This window comes from Pseudophryne corroboree, chromosome 1 (genome assembly GCF_028390025.1).
Source record: "Pseudophryne corroboree isolate aPseCor3 chromosome 1, aPseCor3.hap2, whole genome shotgun sequence".
Lineage (NCBI taxonomy): Eukaryota > Metazoa > Chordata > Amphibia > Anura > Myobatrachidae > Pseudophryne > Pseudophryne corroboree.
Genome location: NC_086444.1, coordinates 553065525 through 553088010, shown reverse-complemented (window position 1 = coordinate 553088010; position 22486 = coordinate 553065525).

The window sequence follows — 22486 nt, the reverse complement described above, 5'->3', positions numbered from 1 at the left end:
GTACCGTACTTACCTGTGGACACGACCTCACCTGTCCCTCCGCTAGGGGCCTTTGCTACTGTTCTTACTGGTTGGGCCGTGCCCACTTGTGTGTCTTGTATGGTGGCTGCTAGAGAGAGTGCCGATATCGTGCTGGGCTCATCTTCTTGGTCGCAGTCCTGAGGGAAATTTAAGATGGGATACAACTTGCACGGGTTAGCATTAATACATTTATCAAGTTCACTCTTATCATATATTAGTATGCCATTGTCTGTAGCCACTTTCTCCCCTGTAACATATGGTGGTGGTGGTGCAGTTGCAATCAGTTTCCTGCTAGGGTTGGAACCGGCTGCGTGAGCTAGTTCCCTTTGCATATCACTCTCTCGTTGCCATAAATGTTAACAGTTTGAGTGTCTGATCCTTTCTTTTCGGGATTTTAACAGACATATCCTAATCCTTAAATTCTGCAACACCTCTGGATTAAAACTGCCTACCTTAGGGAATGGTTCCCTATCTTCCGCAGTCATAAGTTCCCATTCATTGCATAAAACCTCTGCGTGTGATCCATATTTCTCACACATTATGTACCTCGCCGACCCCTTGGGCCGCGGAATATCAACCTGAACCCTGGTTGATCGTCCCTTACTTGAGCAACTGGCCCCCATCTTTTGCAGGTATTGCCTTCTCAGCTAATTCCTACAAAAAAACAAAATACTCAATAATAAGGCAACGGTGAAAGTTCAACGTGTGCTCTCACCCACTCACGCCCACGTTGGCCAATACTACCATACACTGTTGATAGCGCAGGCAATGTACCCAACCTAGGGCCCCTGTGTAACCTCTATTTACTGAGAGTGTGTGGGAGTGACTTACCCTTCCCAGTAAATATTGGTTGTTGGAGATTTCCTGAGTGACCAGCGAAACTCCCTTAAAACAAAAAAATTGTTACACAAATCACGTTGCGTGTGCTACACCTAGCGCCAATGATCCCGCAATTTTTACGCAAAACTCGTAAAAGGGTATCGCGGTGGGCTCAGTATTGCACTCACGAAAGCACGGTACAATCGCACAGCGTATAGGTAACTGTTACTTATCCGTCGTGCGAATAGTTTTTCAGGCTGCGAAACCTCAGCTGGAGCGTATCTGAATGGGCCCATATGGGTACTACGCCAACCCCCTGGGCTGCGCTCTCTACACAAAACCTTGCTGACCTTTTTAGCCCGCGGTATTCAGAGCTTCGCTTGACTTTGTCAGCGGTTTTCTGACATCGCTGACCTCTTGGTCTGCTGTTATACTAATTTTCTCCTTTGTACCTTAATCAATGTTAACGTGAGCAAGCCACTCTCACGCCACCAAGTGTCCACTCACCTGGTGTGGTCTCCTACGGGATCCCTTTTTCCCTGGGTCCACAAAACCTTTATTGTTTGCACACTCACGCTCGTTCACTCATATACACTTTGGTTTTTCTGTACAGAAAATTAACTTTCATTCAGGAAAAACAGTCTTAGTTCCAGAGGTAATACAGTAAAAAAGGTTTTTAAACTAAATATTGGAAAACTGATCAATTTGTGCTATTATCGCGTGGCTACCGTCTCTCGCCTAAACTAAAACAATGCTATTGTGTGATTTGTATTTAGCAGTCGGATTTTTACACACGTTGCGTGAACACGCCACGTGTGTATGCCTTTACGTTGCGTACGCAGTCCCGTACGCTGCCCGAGACACGTGTACAAAGGCCGTACGTCCGCAGTACTACAAAACCCACACTTCTAAACATGTAAGCGATATTTAACTATAATCGCTTACTGAACACAACACACAGTTTCTACTGTATAAACCTTTACAACTAGGCTAGGCTGCGTGTGCGTCTTACACTTACTTCCTTAACTATTAACTATATTTTAACTAAATAGCAACAAGTTTTCTCAGTACAGGTCAAAATGATGCGAGCAATAATGCGAGCAGATATGCAAAGTACAAAATACAGGTGTATGCGTGTGTTGTGTGCGCATTTGGCGTCAAACAGAAATTTGCAGATTTTAAAAATAGCTTTTGCGTTCTTACCTTACGGATCCCTCCAGTATCCCTTCAAACCATGCAGGGCAGACGCTTATCTAATCAGCACTGGTGTATCCCCCGACCAAGAGAAGGCTTACAGGGGATACCTTTCCGCCCTTTGCTGATAGATAAAGTCTGCGTAAATCTGCTAGGCTGCGGGTATGAGGAAGAACCGGATGAGCTTCCACTTGATAATGTCGATATTATCTTAGACCGAAAAGCTATACCTCTAGATACACTATTACCGTGGAGCCGCTATGGCCGCTAGACGGAATACACGTGCTACGCACTTTGTACGCTATTTGCGTACAGAGTCCCGCACGTGGTACGTACTTGGCGTACACACGCCGCGCTGAGTGTACAGAGTACACACAGCGAGCGCACACACAATTGATAACCTTTAAACCTTGTTAATGATACAATGTATTGATATGATTACCCTTTTAACCCTTAGCAGCAAAGTACTGCAACGATGTTATATCTTAAAACCTTAAGTAGCACTGACGGTATAAAGTACCCGCAGTGCGTACACCTTATCAATACTTATACACTTTATACTGATAAATACACTCTAAAACCCTTGCAGGATAGTGAAGACACAACACTGATTTGTAGTTGAAACCACAGGGTTCAAAGGCCACAGTGGATTAATTCCAAAAGGTAAACAGTACAAATCATACACTACAGGCTAACAAGATAAATCTAAACAGAATAATGGCTACAGAGAATGTACATACATGAGAATGTTCCCAAGCGCAACCCGGCCGGTCCTCCGCTAGTCAGATAGAAAGCATTCAGAGTCTTCTGACCGGCCAGGCAACAATGGGCTTTTTATACACAACATGCATACACACTACAATGGTCACTGTAATTTCATTGTCCATTGGACACAGGGATGTGTCTTTACATTACAGAAGAGGTCATAGGTGGATTTGAATAGATGGGCGATGTCTTTCCCCAACTGCTCTTGTGGGTGGTATCCTCTGGATTCCCGCCGCATACATAATATACAGTAAATACAGTTAATGTTCATATTCTGCTTCTGCACATAACTATACGCTGGAACATGCAATCTTTCTCTAACCAACACCGGAATGTTACCCTCAAAATACCCTACAGCTGGATACTAGACATCACCTTCCAACCTTTATCTGACCCTTCCTATCATGCAAAGGCGAATCTTTTAGTCCAGGAACTGTTTAAACTATTGATACTCGCTGATGCGGTCTAGGGGAACTATATCTAAAATGTACACTATTTGGGTTAAATATGTAATGTTCTAATAACCCTCTATGCGTTCACAAACTCTACCGTAAATGCGCATACCACGCGCTAAGGCGCATGGCCGTGGAAAGCTCCTTTACGCAAATTGCTGATATGTGCACGCAGGGCAGACTGAGTCCACGCGCAGCGGGCATGTGCATGGGGTTAGTACGTGGGGCATGCATTACAATATTTTTCAACTTTGACACTATTCATCTAGTTGTTACGTTGTGCACAAAATGATGGATAATATTAGCATAAGCAGCAATCCTATTTCGGACTAGCTTTGTGTCTCTGTTGTTTCAAATGGGCAGAATTATTGAATGCAAAGTACAACTGGGTACCTACAGTATCTCATGAATGTACAGTATGACTACCAGATGGTCTCCAGGCACACTGCCACCCGATCACGCTAGCTCTGGATATTGTCGTTACAGTGTGTACAAATTGCAGGATCACATTAGCATAAACAGCATTTCTAGTTCAGACATCCTTTCTGGACTATTTGTTTCAAATGGGCAGAAATATTGAATGCAAAGTGCAACTGGGTACATACAGTAGCTCATAAATGCACAGTATATCTACCAGATGGTCTCCAGGCACACTGCCGCCCGATCACGCTAGCTATGGATATTGTCATTACAGTGTGTACAAATTGCAGGATCACATTAGCGTAAGAAGATACCTTTTTCTATTTTTTAAAGCACCAAGATACAACACATGACATGTACACCCAGAGGACCTGCCTCTACCATGGTCGGCTGTGGCCTAACTAGAACAGCGGCTGCCTGCAATGCTTGAAGACCCAGGTTCGATACAGAGTTCGCCACCCACTTATTATTTATTTTTATTTATTTATTTATTCTTTTTTAATACAATAAAATTATTTGGTGTTTTAAGTTTCTAATTCTCATTATATAAAAAAAGTCCACTTCTACTAAATACAAGGCCACGATGCAGCCCTGTTCACGCTATTCATCTAGTCGTTACGTTGTGTACAAAATGATGGGTAATATTAGCATAATCAGCAATCCTATTTCGGACTAGCTTTGTGTCTCTGTTGTTTCAAATGGGCAGAAATATTGAATGCAAAGTGCAACTGGGTACCTACAGTATCTCATGAATGTACAGTATGACTACCAGGTGGTCTCCAGGCACACTGCCGCCCAATCACGCTAGCTATGGATATTGTCGTTACAGTGTGTACAAATTGCAGGATCACATTAGCATAAACAGCATTTCTAGTTCAGACATCCTTTCTGGTCTATTTGTTTCAAATGGGCAGAAATATTGAATGCAAAGTACAACTGGGTACCTACAGTATCTCATGAATGCACAGTATGACTACCAGGTGGTCTCCAGGCACACTGCCGCCCGATCACGCTAGCTCTGGATATTGTCGTTACAGTGTGTACAAATTGCAGGATCACATTAGCGTAAGCAGCTACCTTTTTTTTTTAAGGACCAAGATACAACACATGACATATACACCCGGAGGGCCAACCTCTACCATGGTCGGCTGTAGCCTAACTAGAACAGCGGCCACCTGCAATGCTTGAAGACCCAGGTTCGATTCGGAGTTCGGCACCCATTTACAATTTTCATTTATTTATTTATTCTTTTTTAATAGAATTAAGTTATTTGGTGTTTTAAGTTTCTACTTCTCGTTATATAAAAAAAAGTCAGTTTCTACTAAATACAAGGCCACGCTGCAGCCCTGTTCACGCTACTCACCTAGTTGTTATGTTGTGTACAAAATGATGGGTAATATTAGCATAAGCAGCAATCCTATTTCGGACTAGCTTTGTGTCTCTGTTGTTTCAAATGGGCAGAAATATTGAATGCAAAGTGCAACTGGGTACCTACAGTATCTCATGAATGCACAGTATGACTACCAGATGGTCTCCAGGCACACTGCCGCCCGATCACGCTAGCTATGGATATTGTCGTTACGGTGTGTACAAATTGCAGGATCACATTAGCATAAACAGCATTTCTAGTTCAGACATCCTTTCTGGTCTATTTGTTTCAAATGGGCAGAAATATTGTATGCAAAGTGCAACTGGGTACCTACAGTATCTCATGAATGCACAGTATGACTACCAGGTGGTCTCCAGGCACACTGCCGCCCGATCACGCTAGCTCTGGATATTGTCATTATGTTCTGTACAAATTGCCGGGTAGCATTAGCATAAACACTCCATGTTAACTTGCTATCAAATACTGTATGACAAAGGATGACATTATTTTCCAAATTCTGATACAGGTGCATTTGCATTGTGTTCGACCAATAGCAGGGCAGACCCACCGGCAATGCACACAATGACAATTAGCAGCATTGTCTAAGGTGTCAGCCGCTAAGAGCTCACACAAGTGAGTCTTTGTTTTTGATAATTGGCACCGCAGACAGAGTGGCAACACACTTTATAGACACCTCATACTGTATAAAGCCACTTTGTAGACACAAGAAGCTATCCATTCTGTGATTCTGCATCTTACAGTGTAGACTTGCTACTGGATTCGTCTCTTCGGCCGTATAACCCATACAAGCCCTTGAGATACATTCTGCCGCTTCTGCTGACTTCAAAGTCAAGTTGTTGCTGTATTCTACTTTTTCTACCACAAACTTTTTCTACTGAAGGATCATCTCGCTGGTATAGTAAGCACAGTAAGTACAGGTCATTTGTACATTATACAGTATGCCACTGATTTCTGCATTTACAGTATACACTAATGCTACGTCCAGTTACATAGCAGTTACTGTAGGATCTGATTGGCTGGTACTTTGGGGAACATCTACTAAGCAGTGATAAAAGTGGAGAAGAAAGCCAGTGGAGAAGGTGCCTATGGCAACCAATCAGCTGCTCTGTATACTTTTATAGTATGCAACTTATTAATGTTACGTTAATGCTGATTGGTTGCCATGGGCAACTTCTCCACTGGCTCACTACTCCACTTTTATTGCTGCTTAGTACATGTTACCCTTTATCTCCTACCACTTTATCTCCATCCAAGGCTTAGTAAATAGACCCCTAAGGCCCCTGCTGCTACTACACTGTATCATACTGTACCTCCCAACATGACCCTCTGCACTGGAGGGACAAAATGCTTTATTCCTGGAATAATTAAATAACCTGTGGGGAACTACAGTGTACTGTAGTTATTTGAATATGAAGGTGTTTCACCAAAGGTGATGGCTAACATTAACAGTGTGCCCTGTTGCTTTGCCCCCAGTAGATTTGCCCCAGTAGTTGTGCCCTCTGTTGCTTTGCCCCCATTAGTTGTGCCCCCTGTTGCTTTTCCCCCAGTAGATTTGCCCCCTGTTGCTGTGCCCCCTGTAGCTGTGCCCCAGTAGTTATGCCCCCTGCTATGCATGGCAACCCTCCCCCCAGTCAAACATACTGTATTTCTAAACAATAGATGATGTCTCCTTTCACTCCAAAAGAGTTAATCCAATTTGCCCAAAATACACATCCATATGCAGATACTGAATTTCTAAACAATAGATGACTTCTCCTTTCACTCCAAAAGACTTACTGCAATCCATTTCTACAATGTGATACAAACAAGCTGATCAGGCTGGCTCTGATGTTACACACACACTCACCCAGAAAATGTTTGGGAAGGCCTGTATTTTTTCTCAGAAAACGGCCAGTTACTACCCACAAATGTCCCCTTCTTTAAATACTGTATTTTGTTTGAATTCATATTATTGTTTGGATATCGTTAGTCCTAGAACACAATGAAATGCATTGGTGTATTAAATATTGTATTATCACCCAAGATTGCATGGCAGAATGCAGTCACATTGGGTGAATGTGTCACCTGGAACAGGCAGGATCATACTGCATCTAACAGTATACTGTACTTCTTATTAGGCTCATCCAGATACTGTATACCCAAAATAGAAGGGATAAGCCAATACTATACATTGGGCACATTTATCAATGAGTCCATTGCTGACTGTGTGTGGGCCCCCTCCTCTCCTGTAGCTGTGACTGTTGCTGCTATTAAACTGAGCACTAGAGACTGGCACGGTGCCAGAGTCTACAGCGCGTGCGTTGGACTTTGAAATAATGGCGCAGTGGCCATTTTTCTGAGTAGACTCTGGCACTCAGAGCACTAGCAGCAGTGTTGACGGCTACGAGAGAGGACGGGGCCCAAACATGGAGTCTGCAGATGCCCATGGTACTACTGTGTAGCATAACATGAATAATGTCCTGTACATTACTGTGCTCCGTTATGTGAGTAAGGCACACTATTGTTGTGTGCTGTAATTTGATTTGGGGTACTATTGCGTGGACATGCCCCTTTTTTGCCACACGTGCCTTCCATATTTCAAATATGAGGGGGCACCAGTTCTTTACTCTGCCAGGGCTGCTCTGACCCCTAAATACAACCCTGTGGGCTAGTCACCCCGCATACCGTATCTGTGTGCCTGATCGCAGCCCTGCAACATTTTGCAGGGCTAAGATCGGGACAGAATTAGCCCCTTAGTCATGAAGTAGTGACAAACATGAAAAAGTGGAGAAGTTACCCATGACAACCAATCAGATTCTCGGTATAAATTTATGCTATAGTATGCAATTTATAAATGTTACCACAATGCTGATTGCTTCACTTCTCCACTGTTTTCACTGCCTAACATGCTGCTACAGTATGTTCTACATTAAATCCCAGCCCCTGGCATTGTAATGTGGCCATGTCTGAGACTCACATCTACTGTACAGTATGTACTGTAATTTAACACTCGCCAGACATTTACAGTACTGTACTTCACGAACGAGCTTGCACCCTCTCATACAAAGCCCTGTAGTACTGTAATTGAACCATAATTTGCTACTGTACTGTTACTACTGTACTGTACATGTACTTGAGTCTTATAATTGTGTATTGTAGAGTGCACTGCATAGTGTGAAGATGGTGAAAACCAAAGCATTCTATTCTGGAGCCCGTTCACCGTCACTTCACAAGAAATTGTCTGCGGCAGTGCCACAGATTCTAAAGAAGAAAGCAGGAAAGGAAAATGTTCCTGTTGTCAAAGTAAGGAAAATGCAAAGGCAAAATGCCAATTTTTGGAGAACATAATTGGCAATGTAACCAATGAATATTTGGTGCAAGACATGAATGCTGCTGTAGAGAACACAGTTCTCTGTGATGAAACACACACAGTGACGGATGTGTCACGTACCATAGATGAGGACTTTCACCCTTTGGAGCTTCACGACACTACACCACTCATACAAGCATCGCAATCACCGACCCGTAGGAGGCTTGAATTTAAAGATCCCATCCCATGTAAATGCAGCTGCACAGGGCTGGTGAGAGACCTTCTGGGCAAGGTGACTCACCTTCAAGCGCAAATTGATGGACTGACAGGAAAACTGGATGGACTGACAGGAAAAATGGATGGACTGACAGGAGGTCTGAATGACATGCTTGCTGGAGCCATGAAGGATGTCATCCGTCAATCAATGGAACATTGGCAAGCTGCTGGAGGACCACCTATTAAAGCATCACAGCCAGCACAATCTGAATTCGACTGCCCTGGTGCATTTGATGCTGAAGAGGATTGTGATTTGGAAACGTCACAACAGAACACATATTTACACTTTCCTGAATTGGAGATGACACCAGCTGCATCTGACCAATTGCCCATCATGGACACAGAAACAGTTGCATCCCATCACTTAACTGTCATGGACACAACACCACTGCCATCTTACCAGTTGCCTGACAGAGACAATGCACCAGATACACCCCACTATCAGACTAACATAGAAACTCCACCACTGTCATCTTGCCTGACAAAGACAATACACCATCCCGCTGCTCAAACAACATGGACTCTGCAACGGTTGCATCATCCCAGTTGTAAACTAGAGATGTGACCAATGTAACGTTACCTTCACCTGGAATACCACCAATGTGCAGCACACCTAAAAATGTGCACGTGCATGGAACCTCCTTGCCTGACATGCCATTGAGTGTAATAACCGCTGACGGTGACAACACTCTGTATGAAGCAGGCCTTCGAGAGATGCATCGTTATGCACAACTTGTTTTCCAAGAACATGTTGCATTGAACTGTACTTGAATTGGAGCAAGCAGGTCAACTTTGATGGGCAACGAGGAAAATTTGCAATCCCTGACAATTTGCGCAAGGACATACTGTCACGGTGCTATACCCGATTCAAGATAGGAGATGTTGAATTTGTAAAGCTGAAGGACACTTTAAATGGATTGCTACGGCTGCCCAGAATAAAACCATGGAGAGGCATACTGTAACAGCACAGCAACTGGTGACTTCAAACTGTGGCATCTATTGGACACGACCTTCAATGTGTAGAAGGGTGAAGAGAGAATATGGTCATTCACTCATTAATAAAAAAGGTACGTTACAGTACTTACAGTACAGTACATTATTGTGCTGTGGTGGTTACTGCAATGTGCTTACTGCTTGAACATTATTTGACAGTATTGTACAGTACAGTGAGTGTTTCTTACAGTTCTGTACAGTATTGACGTTTCTCTCTCTTGCTCTCCCACTCTCCTGCTCCTGTATGGGACTTTGTAGTGATAACAGCAGGGGGGGGGGGGGGGGGTTTCAAGGCTCGTTACTGTTGCATTATACAGTGGAAACAAACACCTACAATCAAGTAGTCCCCTGGCGCTAACAAGATAGTTAAATTCAATTGTAATAAACGTGTATGTCCAAAAAAATAAATAAAAATCTGATGCAGCTCACTGCAGAGCTGGGGGACCTCTCCACCCCCTGCAAAAAAACAGTTACCACAGAAAAAAACACAAATACAGACAGCGCTACCAGATTTCTTATTAAAATACAAATTTATTTAATTTATTCTGTTATCATTAAACTTTCATTAACCATTCTCATCTCTAAGGCTAATTTGCATACATTTATAATGTTGGTATTTAAAATAATGGCCTAATCAATGAACAATCATACCATAAAACTCTGTTCCCTATACCACTTAATACTCCCCTGCTGCACAGAGCCTCCAGCTGTAATCAATTACCTAACACTGTTTCACTTGAATATTGAGTGTAACAGTTTAGTATTTAATACGTTGATACAAAGAATACCAGTTCTGATTCAGATGCAAAATGTCTCTATTCCATTCCAGATAGGAGTATATATTATACTAATACTTTTTGTAGCAAAGGAATCACTTATTTCGAATCAAGTTGTATATTTGAGACTCTTTGCTTCCAACAGTTCATATGAAATGTAGATATTTAGACAGCTGTTTACTTTCTTTTGTAGAATCAATTTTGATTTTGTGCACAATCCATATCAATAATTATTTGATTTAGTTGATTAAATGTGCATGCATATATGAATTGATCTCAAAGCAGCAGAGTTAATATAATGTCTCAGCAGACATTTAAAACATGGCCATGTTAAAATCCCGTCTTTACCGCAGTTAATTCTGGGTTTCTTTTTACCAAGCTCCCGGCTTCTGGTGCCAAATACCTTTATCCAAAGCCTTATCCGGAGACCCAGATTCCTTCTCAGCACAGCAGCCGTCTCGCGGCGCAGCGGTCACGGGTTTCACAAGTATAAAAGACGCGTTTCTCCGCCTATCGGCATCGGCGGCTTCCTCAGTCAGATTCATATATGCATGCACATTTAATCAACTAAATCAAATAATTATTGATATGGATTGTGCACAAAATCAAAATTGATTCTACAAAAGAAAGTAAACAGCTGTCTAAATATCTACATTTCATATGAACTGTTGGAAGCAAAGAGTCTCAAATATACAACTTGATTCGAAATAAGTGATTCCTTTGCTACAAAAAGTATTAAGTATAATATATACTCCTATCTGGAATGGAATAGAGACATTTTACATCTGAATCAGAACTGGTATTCTTTGTATCAACGTATTAAATACTAAACTGTTACACTCAATATTCAAGTGAAACAGTGTTAGGTAATTGATTACAGCTGGAGGCTCTGTGCAGCAGGGGAGTACTAAGTGGTATAGGGAACAGAGTTTTATGGTATGATTGTTCATTGATTAGGCCATTATTTTAAATACCAACATTATAAATGTATGCAAATTAGCCTTAGAGATGAGAATGGTTAATGAAAGTTTAATGATAACAGAATAAATTAAATAAATTTGTATTTTAATAAGAAATCTGGTAGCGCTGTCTGTATTTGTGTTTTTTTCTGTGGTAACTGCATTATACAGTGCACTGTACATTGTTATACTACATTGTACACTGTAGAGACTCTCTCCCCCTGCCCCTTATCTTTCAGGGTGGACTTTGAAGGTTTTGCTATGGGGCCCTCAAAGTTCTACTTTCACTCCTGCCTGACAGTACTCAATTCCAGACATCTACAGTATACTGTACTGTAGACTGTATCTGAAATGTCAGATTTAGAGAAACACTTTGTTAGGCATTGCTGTGACATGTTGCGAACATACGAATCCTACTACTGTACTAACAATATTTCTATTATCTTCTTCCCACCATGCACTGAACTACTGAAAAAAAGGAGGAAGAACTGCGTCGAAGAAGGTAAGCTTGTGATACTTACTGTGTACAGGTTAACAGTCTTTGGAAACTCTGTCCCTGATATTGGCCCTCATTCCGAGTTGTTCGCTCGCTAGCTGATTTTAGCAGCATTGCACTCGCTAGGCCGCCGCCCTCTGGGAGTGTATCTTAGCATAGCAGAATTGTGATCGAAAGATTAGCAGAATTGCGAATAGAAAATTCTTAGCAGTTTCTAAGTAGCTTGAGACTTACTCCTACACTGCGGTCAGCTCAGGCCATTTCGTTCCTGGTTTGACGTCGCAAACACGCCCTGCATTCGGCCAGCCACTCCCCCGTTTCTCCAGACACTCCCACGTTTTTCCCTGACACACCTGCGTTTTTTAGCCAACGCCGGGAAAACTCTGAGTTGCCGCCCAGAAACGCCCCTTTCCAGTCAATCATTTACCGAACACCAGTGCGACTGAAAAGCGCCGCAGATGCTACAGCAAAACAGCTACATTTTTAGTAAAATAACTAAGCGCATGCGCTCTGCGTACCTTGCGCATGCGCAGTAAGCGACTAATCGCAGTATAGCGAAAATCGGCAACGAGCGAACAACTCAGAATGACCCCCATTGTCTCTCCCCCTGAAACTGTATCTCTCTCCCACCCCACCCCTCTCTCTGAAATGTTTGCAGGGCTACAATCTGGCCGGAATTAGCCCCTTAGTCAGGAAGTAGTGACAAACATGAAGAAGTGGAGAAGTTACCCATGGCAACCAATCAGATTCTCTGTATAATTTTATACTATAGTATGCAATTTATAAATGTTACCACAATGCTGATTGCTTCACTTCTCCACTGTTTTCACTGCCTAACATGCTGCTACAGTATGTTCTACATGAAATCCCAGCCCCTGGCATTGTAATGTGGCCATATCTGCGACTCACGTCTACTGTACAGTATGTACTGTAATTTAACACTCACCAGACATTTACAGTACTTCAGGAACGAGCTTGCACCTCCTCATACAAAGCTCTGTAGTACTGTAATTGAACCATAATTTGCTACTGTACTGTAACTACTGTACTGTGCATGTACTTGAGCCTTATTATTGTGTATTGTAGAGTGCACTGCATAGTGTGAAGATGGTGAAAACCAAAGCATTCTATTCTGGAGCAGAACCCCAGGGCGGGTGAGAGACCTTCTGGGCAAAGTGACTCACCTTCAAGCGCAAATTGATGGACTGACAGGAAAACTGGATGGACTTTGTAGTGATAAGAGCAAGGGGGTGGGGGGAGTTTCAAGGCTCGTTACTGATACATTATACAGTGCACTGTAGACTCTCTCTACTAAGGGGAACTGTAAACTAGAAAAAGTTTAATTAAAAAAAAAAAACCATGAAAGAAATAAACAAAAATTAAATGTTCTGTAAAATAATTTCAAAACTTCGGTTCACCACCGCCCACAGGATCCGAAGCAATTGCCGGACTTGCTCTGTGAAAATTAAAAACAATGTACAGTATTAGAACAGTAACACAGGTTGAGTACTGTACAGTATACTGTACAGCAATTCAAAGTTTATGAACAGTATGCATGTAAAATAACATTATTATTATTATTATTACTGTACCCCTCGAAAGATTGTCCGGCCCATAGCCACTCTGTTCTGGTCCTGGTTGGGTGGTGGTGGTGGTGGAGGTGGAGGTGGGAGCCGGAGGGCGCAGTGGGCCCTGGTCCGCCTGGAGGCCTGTTAATGTGGAAAAATAATAAAACACATTGGACCCTGTACAGTAGTTACTGTATCAAACACATTGGTCACAGCATTAACATTGTCCCCAGCAGTGATCAAACAGAAGCATTCACCCCCACAGGAATAAAGCACATTGGCCCCCCCACAGTAAGCAAACACATTGTTCCCCGTACTAAGCAAAATCAGCAGGCCCAGCAGTAACTTTTGGGGTAGTAAAGCATAACACAGTATACAGTACTTACCATACCCCTAACCTTTAACCCACATTTTCTGCAACCTAACCCTAAAAACTCCTCAACAGCTTAGCCCTAACCCTCCACGCCATAGAGTAACCTTTACCTCCACCAGCAATGCCTACACTTAACCATCCCTGGCGGTGACTTAGCCAAAGCCCTCTTCCCTGCAGCCTATTGACTTAGCTTACTTATTGAGGGTCCAGGAATGCCGGATGGTGGGGTGGTGGTGCTTGTGGTGGTGGTCATCAGAGGACCTAGTAGGTCCAGATAAGCCTGGAGGACTCTCACTGTGGAAAAAAAATAAACATCATTGGCCCCTGGGCAGTAGTTACTGTATCAAAGATATTGCCCACAGCAATCAAACACAAGTATTCACCCCCACAGGAATAAAGCACATTGCCCCCCGCTACAGTATGCCTCATTTCCCCTGTCAAATACTGCATGTACTGTACTTTTTACTGTATATCTATATCCAGTATACTGTATCCAATTTGTCTGTTTGTTCATTCTCCATAACATGTCCATTGGTGCTCACCCAATACTGTGTTTAAATCAACCTACTGTAAATATTGTTAATACAGTATATGCAATTGTGTTATGTTATCTGTTACCCTTTAGATAATGTACCCTACTGCATATTTACTTTATGTTACACCTACTGTACTGTTGTTTCCTATTGTTTTCATACACCGCAGTGGACCCTCAGAGGGTGAGTCATATAAGGTACCATTGTCTACTGTATGTTTGTTTACTCCTAATGTCCCAAAGTGAGCTGACCAGACAGGGTGGCTCTCTGGCTGATGTAATTACCTTGATTAGAATATGTATTGTATTCCAATGCTGTAAGATCCTAAGACACAGAGGTCACACACACCCCAGCAATATGAAGCTTTGGGAGGTTCAGCATACAGTAAGTAGAGCTACCCAGAGAGGTGAAGAGAGATTTTTGGATACCAGGCTAAGAAGTAATGTTCTGCCAGGGATCGGCTTGGGGACCCATTATATTGGATTTATCTAGGTCTCTGTGTTGCTAGAACAGACTCTCTGCTCCCAGACTAAGAAGTAATGTTCTGTCAGGAGATTGTGGTGGGAAATGTCATGTGGAATTGGATTATGGAAGTGTGCTGAACTGTGTTAAAGCCTATTCTGTCAATAAACCACTGTTGGTTTTTCATCTACCACCGTGCCTGAGTGATTTGGAACACGGTATACTGTACTCAAAACATTTTTCCCCGCACTAAGCAAAAACAGCAGGCCCAGCAGTAAATTTTGGGGTAGTAAAGCATAACACAGTATACAGTACTTACCATACCCCCTACCTTTGCTACAGCATAACCCTAAAAACCCCTCCACAGCTTAGCCCTAATCCTCCCCGCCATAGACTAACCGTAACCTCCACCGGCAATGCCTAAACTTAACCATCCCTTACGGTGACTTAGCCAAAGCCCTCTTCCCTGCAGCCTATTGACTTAGCTTACTCATTGAGGGTTTGGCTACAGGTACGTCCACTGGCCGGGTGGTGGTGGTGGTGGTGGAGGCAGCCAGAGGGCGCAGTCGGCCCAGGTGCGACTGGAGGCCTGTCAATGTGGAAAAATAATAAAACACATTGGCCCCTGTACAGTATTTACTGTATCAAACACATTGGTCACAACATTAACATTGTCCCCAGCAGTGATCAAACAGAAGCATTCACCCCCACTGGAATAAAGCACATTGCCCCCCCCCCCCACACACACACACAGTAAGCAAACACATTGTTCCTTGAACTCAGCAAAAACAGCAGGCCCGGCAGTAACTTTTGAGGTAGTAAAGCATAACACAGTATACAGTATTTAGGGGGTAATTCTGAGTTGATCGCAGCAGGAATTTTGTTAGCAATTGGGCAAAACCATGTGCACTGCAGGGCAGGCAGATATAACATGTGCAGAGAGAGTTAGATTTGGGTGGGGTGTGTTCAATCTGTAATCTAAATTGCATCGTAAATATAAGGCAGCCAGTATTTACCCTGCACAGAAAGAAAATAACCCACCCAAATCTAACTCTCTCTGCACATGTTATATCTGCCTCCCCTGCAGTGCACATGGTTTTGCCCAATTGCTAACAAAATTCCTGCTGCAATCAACTCAGAATTACACCCTTAGTACCATACCCCCTACCTTTAACCCACCTTTTCTGCAGCCTAACCCCAAAAACTCCTCCACAGCTTAGCCCTAACCCTTCTTGCCAAAGACTATCCTTAACCTCCACCAGCGATGCCTAAACTTAACCATCCCTGAAGGTGACTTAGCCAAAGCCCTCTTCCCAGCAGCCTATTGACTTAGCTTACTCATTGAGGGTCCAGCGATGTATGCTGGTCTGGTGGTGCTGGTGGTGGTGGTGAAGGTGGGAGCCGGACGGCGCGGTTGGCCCTGGTCCGCCTGGAGTCCTGTTAAAGTGGAAAAATAATTAAACACATTGGCCCCTGTACAGTAGTTACTGTATCAAACACATTGGGGGTCATCCTGAGTTGTTCGCTCGCTAGCAGTTTTTATCAGCCATGCAAACGTTAAGCCACCGCCCATTGGGAGTGTATCTTAGCTTAGCAGAAGTACGAAAGAATGGATCGCAGTGCGGCAGCAAAAAAAAATTGTGCAGTTTCAGAGTACAGTAGCTCCAGACCTACCCAGCGCTTGCGATCACTTCACACCATTCAGTTCCGGATTTGACGTCACAAACACGCCCTGCGTTCTCCCAGCCACGCCTGCATTTTTCCAAACACTCCCTGAAAACGATGATTTGACACCCAGAAACGTCCTTTTCCTGTCAATCACTCTGCGGCCGCCATTGCGACTGAAAAGCTTCGCTAGAACCTGTGTGAATTTACATTGTCCGTTGTGAAAGTACTTCGCGCGTGCGTATTGCACCGCATACGCATGCCCAGAAGTGCAGTTTTTTCACTTAATCGCGAACATTTTTAGCTGTCGATCAACTCGGAATGACCCCCATTGCCCACAGCATTAATACTGTCCCCAGCAGTGATCAAACAGAAGCATTCACCCCCACAGGAATAAAGCACATTGGCCCCCCCACAGTAATCAAACACATTGTTCCCTGTACTTAGCAAAAACAGCAGGCCCGGCAGTAACTTTTGGGGTAGTAAAGCATAACACAGTATACAGTACTTACCATACCCCCTACCTTTAACCCACCTTTTCTGCAGCCTAACCCCAAAAACTCATCCACAGCTTAGCCCTAACCCTCCCTGCCATAGACTATCCTTAACCTCCACCAGCGATGCCTAAACTTAACCATCCCTGGAGGTGACTTAGCCAAAGCCCTCTTCCCTGCAGCCTATTGACTTGGCTTACTTATTGAGGGTCTGGGAATGCTGGAAGGTGGAGTGGTGGTGGTGGTGGTGGAGGTGGAGGAGGTGGGAGCCGGAGGGCTTGGTTGGCCCTGGTCCGCCTGGAGGTCTGTCACTGTGGAAAAATAATAAAAACCATTGGTCCCTGTACAGTAGTTACTGTATCAAACACATTGCCTACAGCATTAACACTGTCCCCAGCAGTGATCAAATAGAAGCATTCAACCCCACAGGAATAAAGCGCATTGGCCTCCCCACAGTAATCAAACACATTGTTCCCCATACTAAGCAAAATCAGCAGGCCCAGCAGTATCTTTTGGGGTAGTAAAGCATAACACAGTATACAGTACTTACCATACCCCCCTACCTTTAACGTTTTACTTTAAATGAAAAAAAAGGACACAATAAAGAGAGTACAGGACTTACTGGTTGCTGGGCTTGTGCCTGGTATGGCTGTAAAGCCATGTCCCCGGGCTCGGTCCTGTAGTATCCTCCGACGTTCTGGGTACAAAAAATAATTACAGTGCCCTTAGACACAGTCCTGCACATACAGTACTGAATACTGTAACAGTAATTTCATATTATCAAACTGTAAATATATTTTCACACCCCCTCTACGCACACAATTTGAAGCCTTACACATAACAGCCACAGTAGTGTTCCTTACAAACAATGCCTACAGTAGTGTAGTGCCAGATAGACATGATATGTTCCCCAGCAGTACCAGCTACACATGGTATGCCCCCACAGTGCCAGAGACAGTATGCCCCCACGGTGTTTATGCTAAGAAATTACACATACTGCATCAGTACACACTGTAAAGACAAAACCCATGTACAGTACTGTAGTGTGAATTGGGCCTATTAGTTATGCTTTGTGGCAGACCATGTGTACAGGTGGTGGCTAGTGATCATCATGCTGCCATGATGATGGGCCTATTTTGATGTGTAGGCCTGGAGCTGTAGCTTCATCCACCCCATTGTTAATCTGGCCCTGTGTACTTTACTAAACAATAATAAAGCGCAGTACTGGACTGCACTAACTCATTATCAGAGACAGCTGCAGCAACTCCAGCTTCCTCAGCTGTCTGGAGACCAAGTCACTCCACCTCCGCTGGAGTGACCGTATAGAACGTGACTTTTGGTATTTAAACATAATTTCACGGCGGGCTCGGTTATATGCCTGCCGCTTCTCAAGATTGTTGGCCAATGGCCGGTCCCGCCACCTCAATAGGATGAGGAGCTCCCCGCATAGGTATGGGCTTCCGTGGGTCACCATTTTTCCTACTGAAGTCCCTAGCATGACGCATGATGCTGGATGCACCTGACAGATAGTAGGATAAATAAATAAGCAGTGTGCTCCAACCAGGGATCGAACCCAGGGAGCACGCAATGCACGTGCCTTACTCTAACCACTAGGCCACCGATATCTCTGGTATCAGCAAGCACCTTTTTAAAATATAATATACTGAATAGGGAAACATGGACCCAGTAGCCCTCCGGGTGTATACTGTATGGGATGTGTTATATCTGACTGCTTTCAAAAAAAAAGCTAGTCTGATGTAGTATTACTGCTTACGCTAATGTGATCCTGCAATTTGTACACACTGCAACGACAATATCCATAGCTAGCATGATTGGGCGGCAGTGTGCCTGGAGACCACCTGGTAGTCATACTGTGCATTCATGAGATACTGTAGGTACCCAGTTTCACTTTGCATTCAATATTTCTGCCCATTTGAAACAACAGAGACACAAAGCTAGTCCGAAATAGGATTGCTGCTTATGCTAATGTTAGCCATCATTTTGTACACAACGTAACGACTAGATGAATAGCGTGAACAGGGCTGCAGCGTGGCCTTGTATTTGGTTGAAGTGGACTTTTTTTATATAACGGGAAGTAGAAACTTAAAACACCAAATAACTTTATTGTATTAAAAAAGAATAAATAAATAAAAATAATAAATGGGTGCCAACCACCATATCAAACCCGGGTCTTTAAGCATTGCAGGCAGCCGCTGTTCTAGTTAGGCCACAGCCAACCATGGTACAGGTGAGCCCTCTGGGTGTATATGTCATGTGTTGTATCTTGGTGCTTTAAAAAAAAAAAGGTAGCTGCTTACGCTAATGTGATCCTGCAATTTGTACACACTGTAACGACAATATCCATAGCTAGCGTGATCGGGCGGCAGTGTGCCTGGAGAACATCTGGTAGTCATACTGTGCACTCATGAGATACTGTAGGTACCCAGTTGCACTGGGTTGAAACAAAAGAAACACAAAGCTACAGTAGTCCGAAATACAGTAGGATTGCTGCTTATGCTAATGTTATCCATCATTTTCTGCACAACGTAACGACTAGATGAATTGAGAGTGAACAGGGCAGCAGCGTGGCCTTGTATTTAGTAGAAGCTGACTTTTTTTATATAATAAGAAGTAGCAATACCCCAAAATACTTTATTGTATTAAAAAAGAATATCTAAATACAAAAAAAAAATGGTGAACGAATTGGCCACAACATTAACACTGTCCCTAACAGTGATCAAGCACAAATGGGTATCGGACCCACGAGTGCAAGCATTGCAGGCGGACGCTGTTCTCGTTAGGCCACAGCCGACCACATTACAGGCAGGCCCTCCGGGTGTATATGTGATGTGTTGTACCTGAGTGCTTAAAAAACAAAAGTCAGAAATAAGATAACGGCAATTTGTACACACTGTAACAACAATATCCATAGCTAGCGTGATCGAGTGGCAGTGTGGCTGGAGACCATCTGGTAGTGACTGAAACACAAAGCTAGTCCGAAAAAATTCCCATATAAAGGGAAGTGATTAATGGTTCATCATTGTCACAATAAATGTCAGCCAATCAGCAGGCGGCGCTATGAAGGGTCCGTTGGCTATTTGAGGCATGCGCTGTAGAGTTTAGGAAAAGCGACATCTGGTGGACAGAAAGTAGAATGAACGTTACAATTATAACGTGACGTCACATTTACAACGCAACTTACAACGGGAGTTATAGCGCAAGGAGTTGGCGCGAGTTGCATGGTGCCCGCTATGCGGTACGCAGCAATGATATATCGGGACACATCTGTATATGCAGGTATTGCTTGGTGCCCCCAGTGGAACAGAATGTAATAGGTGAAATAAACTGCAGCACCCCAAGTCTCTATGTAGCAAAATAAATGTGCATTAGGTCTTACGGCAAATTACATAGATCCGACGTTTCAATGCTCCACTGGCAATTTTTTCAAGGAGATGTAAAGAAAGTGGCGCTTCTGAGAAAACGAACAACCAAATAGACTCTGAAAGCTGCTTACCAGGATGGGACGGGCTAGCCCCAGAAAACAATGACGTAAAAAGGTGAGGTGAAAGCACGTATCAAATGATGGGTTTTTATTAAAACAATTTTGTATAGATACCATAACACAAATAAAACATATAAAAGCCACAAATGGTGAACAGATTCTTATAATAAGGAAAAACAGAATCATGCTGCTGGCAACAATGTAATCAAATGATGTAGCGCATTGAACGTTGTAATTGTAACCAGTTACTGTCTTATTGAGTAAGTACACAGTAATGTGGGTCTTTATGCTGTTGAGACAAAAAGGTTTTAAAAGTATGAAGCATCCATTGTGGAGAGCATCGCTGGAATTAATAAATCAGTGAGTATCTTACCCACCGGGAGTATCAGTCCTCCTGTTGGTTCACAAGTCCTCCAAAACAGGTTTAGTGTGGTGAGTGGCAGGGAGACAGACGTACTTAGACAGCGGGTATTTTACCAGCCATGTGTCTATGAGCTGGGGTGCAGGTGATTGGCGGCTGCACTGAGCCGGGTGTGAGGTGGCTCAAATGCAGTAGTCATGCAGCCGGCAGTGACCACTGGACGGAATCTCCTCTCTGTGGTGATTCTGGGTTAGGTGTGCCTCGCTGGATGTGACAGCAAGAATGGACTGAACCGGAGTGTGGTAGAAAGATGCCCTGCAAGTTTGCAGGACAGGGTCTTAACAATGGAGCAGATTGAATAGTAGTGTCAGACAACTGATTCAGTCCATGTATCCAATATCCTTGATGCGTTTCTCGGCCTCAAGTGCTGCCTGTTTCTTCAGAAGAAAAGCGATCCTTTGAAAAATGACAGTTAGGAGCTGATTGGCTGTTGCAATATCACCTTCCACTTATCACTTCTTATTCACCACTTTATCACTTCTCCATGCTTAATACATCTGCCAAAATGTAAGAAAATTTAAAATGTAACCTATTACTCAAATGCCTAAAAGACCTTTACCGATAGTTGAAACTTTACTCATATAATCATTCTTATAGGTGACAAATTCCTCAGGTTTTAATCTGAGTTTAGAAACAGTAACTTATCTAAAAGGCCCTTGTGCTGTCAAAAGCTGCACATTTTCAGAATACTAAGAGGTGAGTAAGCCTAATAGTTATTGTGAAAAATGTATTTCAGGTATCCTTTCTTGCAATAAAACTTTTCATTATTGTTTCATTTAGTCTTTGTTGCAAGTCAAGCAAATGGATTATTGTTCCAATGTTTGCGAACAGTACAATATCTTTGTTGTCTAGCCATATACTACATGAACTAAATAACCTAAAGTTAACAGTATACCCCATAGACTGTAACAATTATAGGTGCAAAACCTGAACTCTACACACCGAAAATAGTTTTGTGATTATTTCATATTAAAATGTGATCTGGCAATTTTAAATATTATCTTTTAGTTATAATAATCCTATTGTAGAATGAAGAGTTTTTAATTAAAGTGTGTATTCTAACTTGCATTTTGTTTTATTTAGACTACAGTAAAAAAAATAATAATGAAAAGCTTTATAGCAAGAAAGGATATTTGAAATACATTTTTCACAATAACTATTAGGCTTACTCACCTCTTAGTATTCTGAAAACGTGCAGCTTTTGACAGCACAAGTCCCTTTTAGATAAGTTACTGTTTCTAAACTCAGATTAAAATCTGAGGAATTTGTCAACTATAAGAATGATTATATGAGTAAAGTTTCAACTATCGGTAAAGATCTTTTAGGCATTTGAATAATAGGTTACATTTTACATTTTCTTTAATTTCGTCAGATGTATTAAGCACGAAGAAGTGATAAAGTGGTGAATAAGAAGTGATAAGTGGAAGGTGATAATGCACCAGCAATCAGCTCCTAACTGTCATTTTTCAATCCCGTAATGATTGGCTGGTGCGTTATCACCGACCACTTATCACTGCTTTATCACTTCCCCAGGCTTAATACATCTGCCCCATGGAGAATTGAAAGTCCATGTGGATATGTGTTAAAGAATGGCAGAGAAAACCAATTTTTTATTATT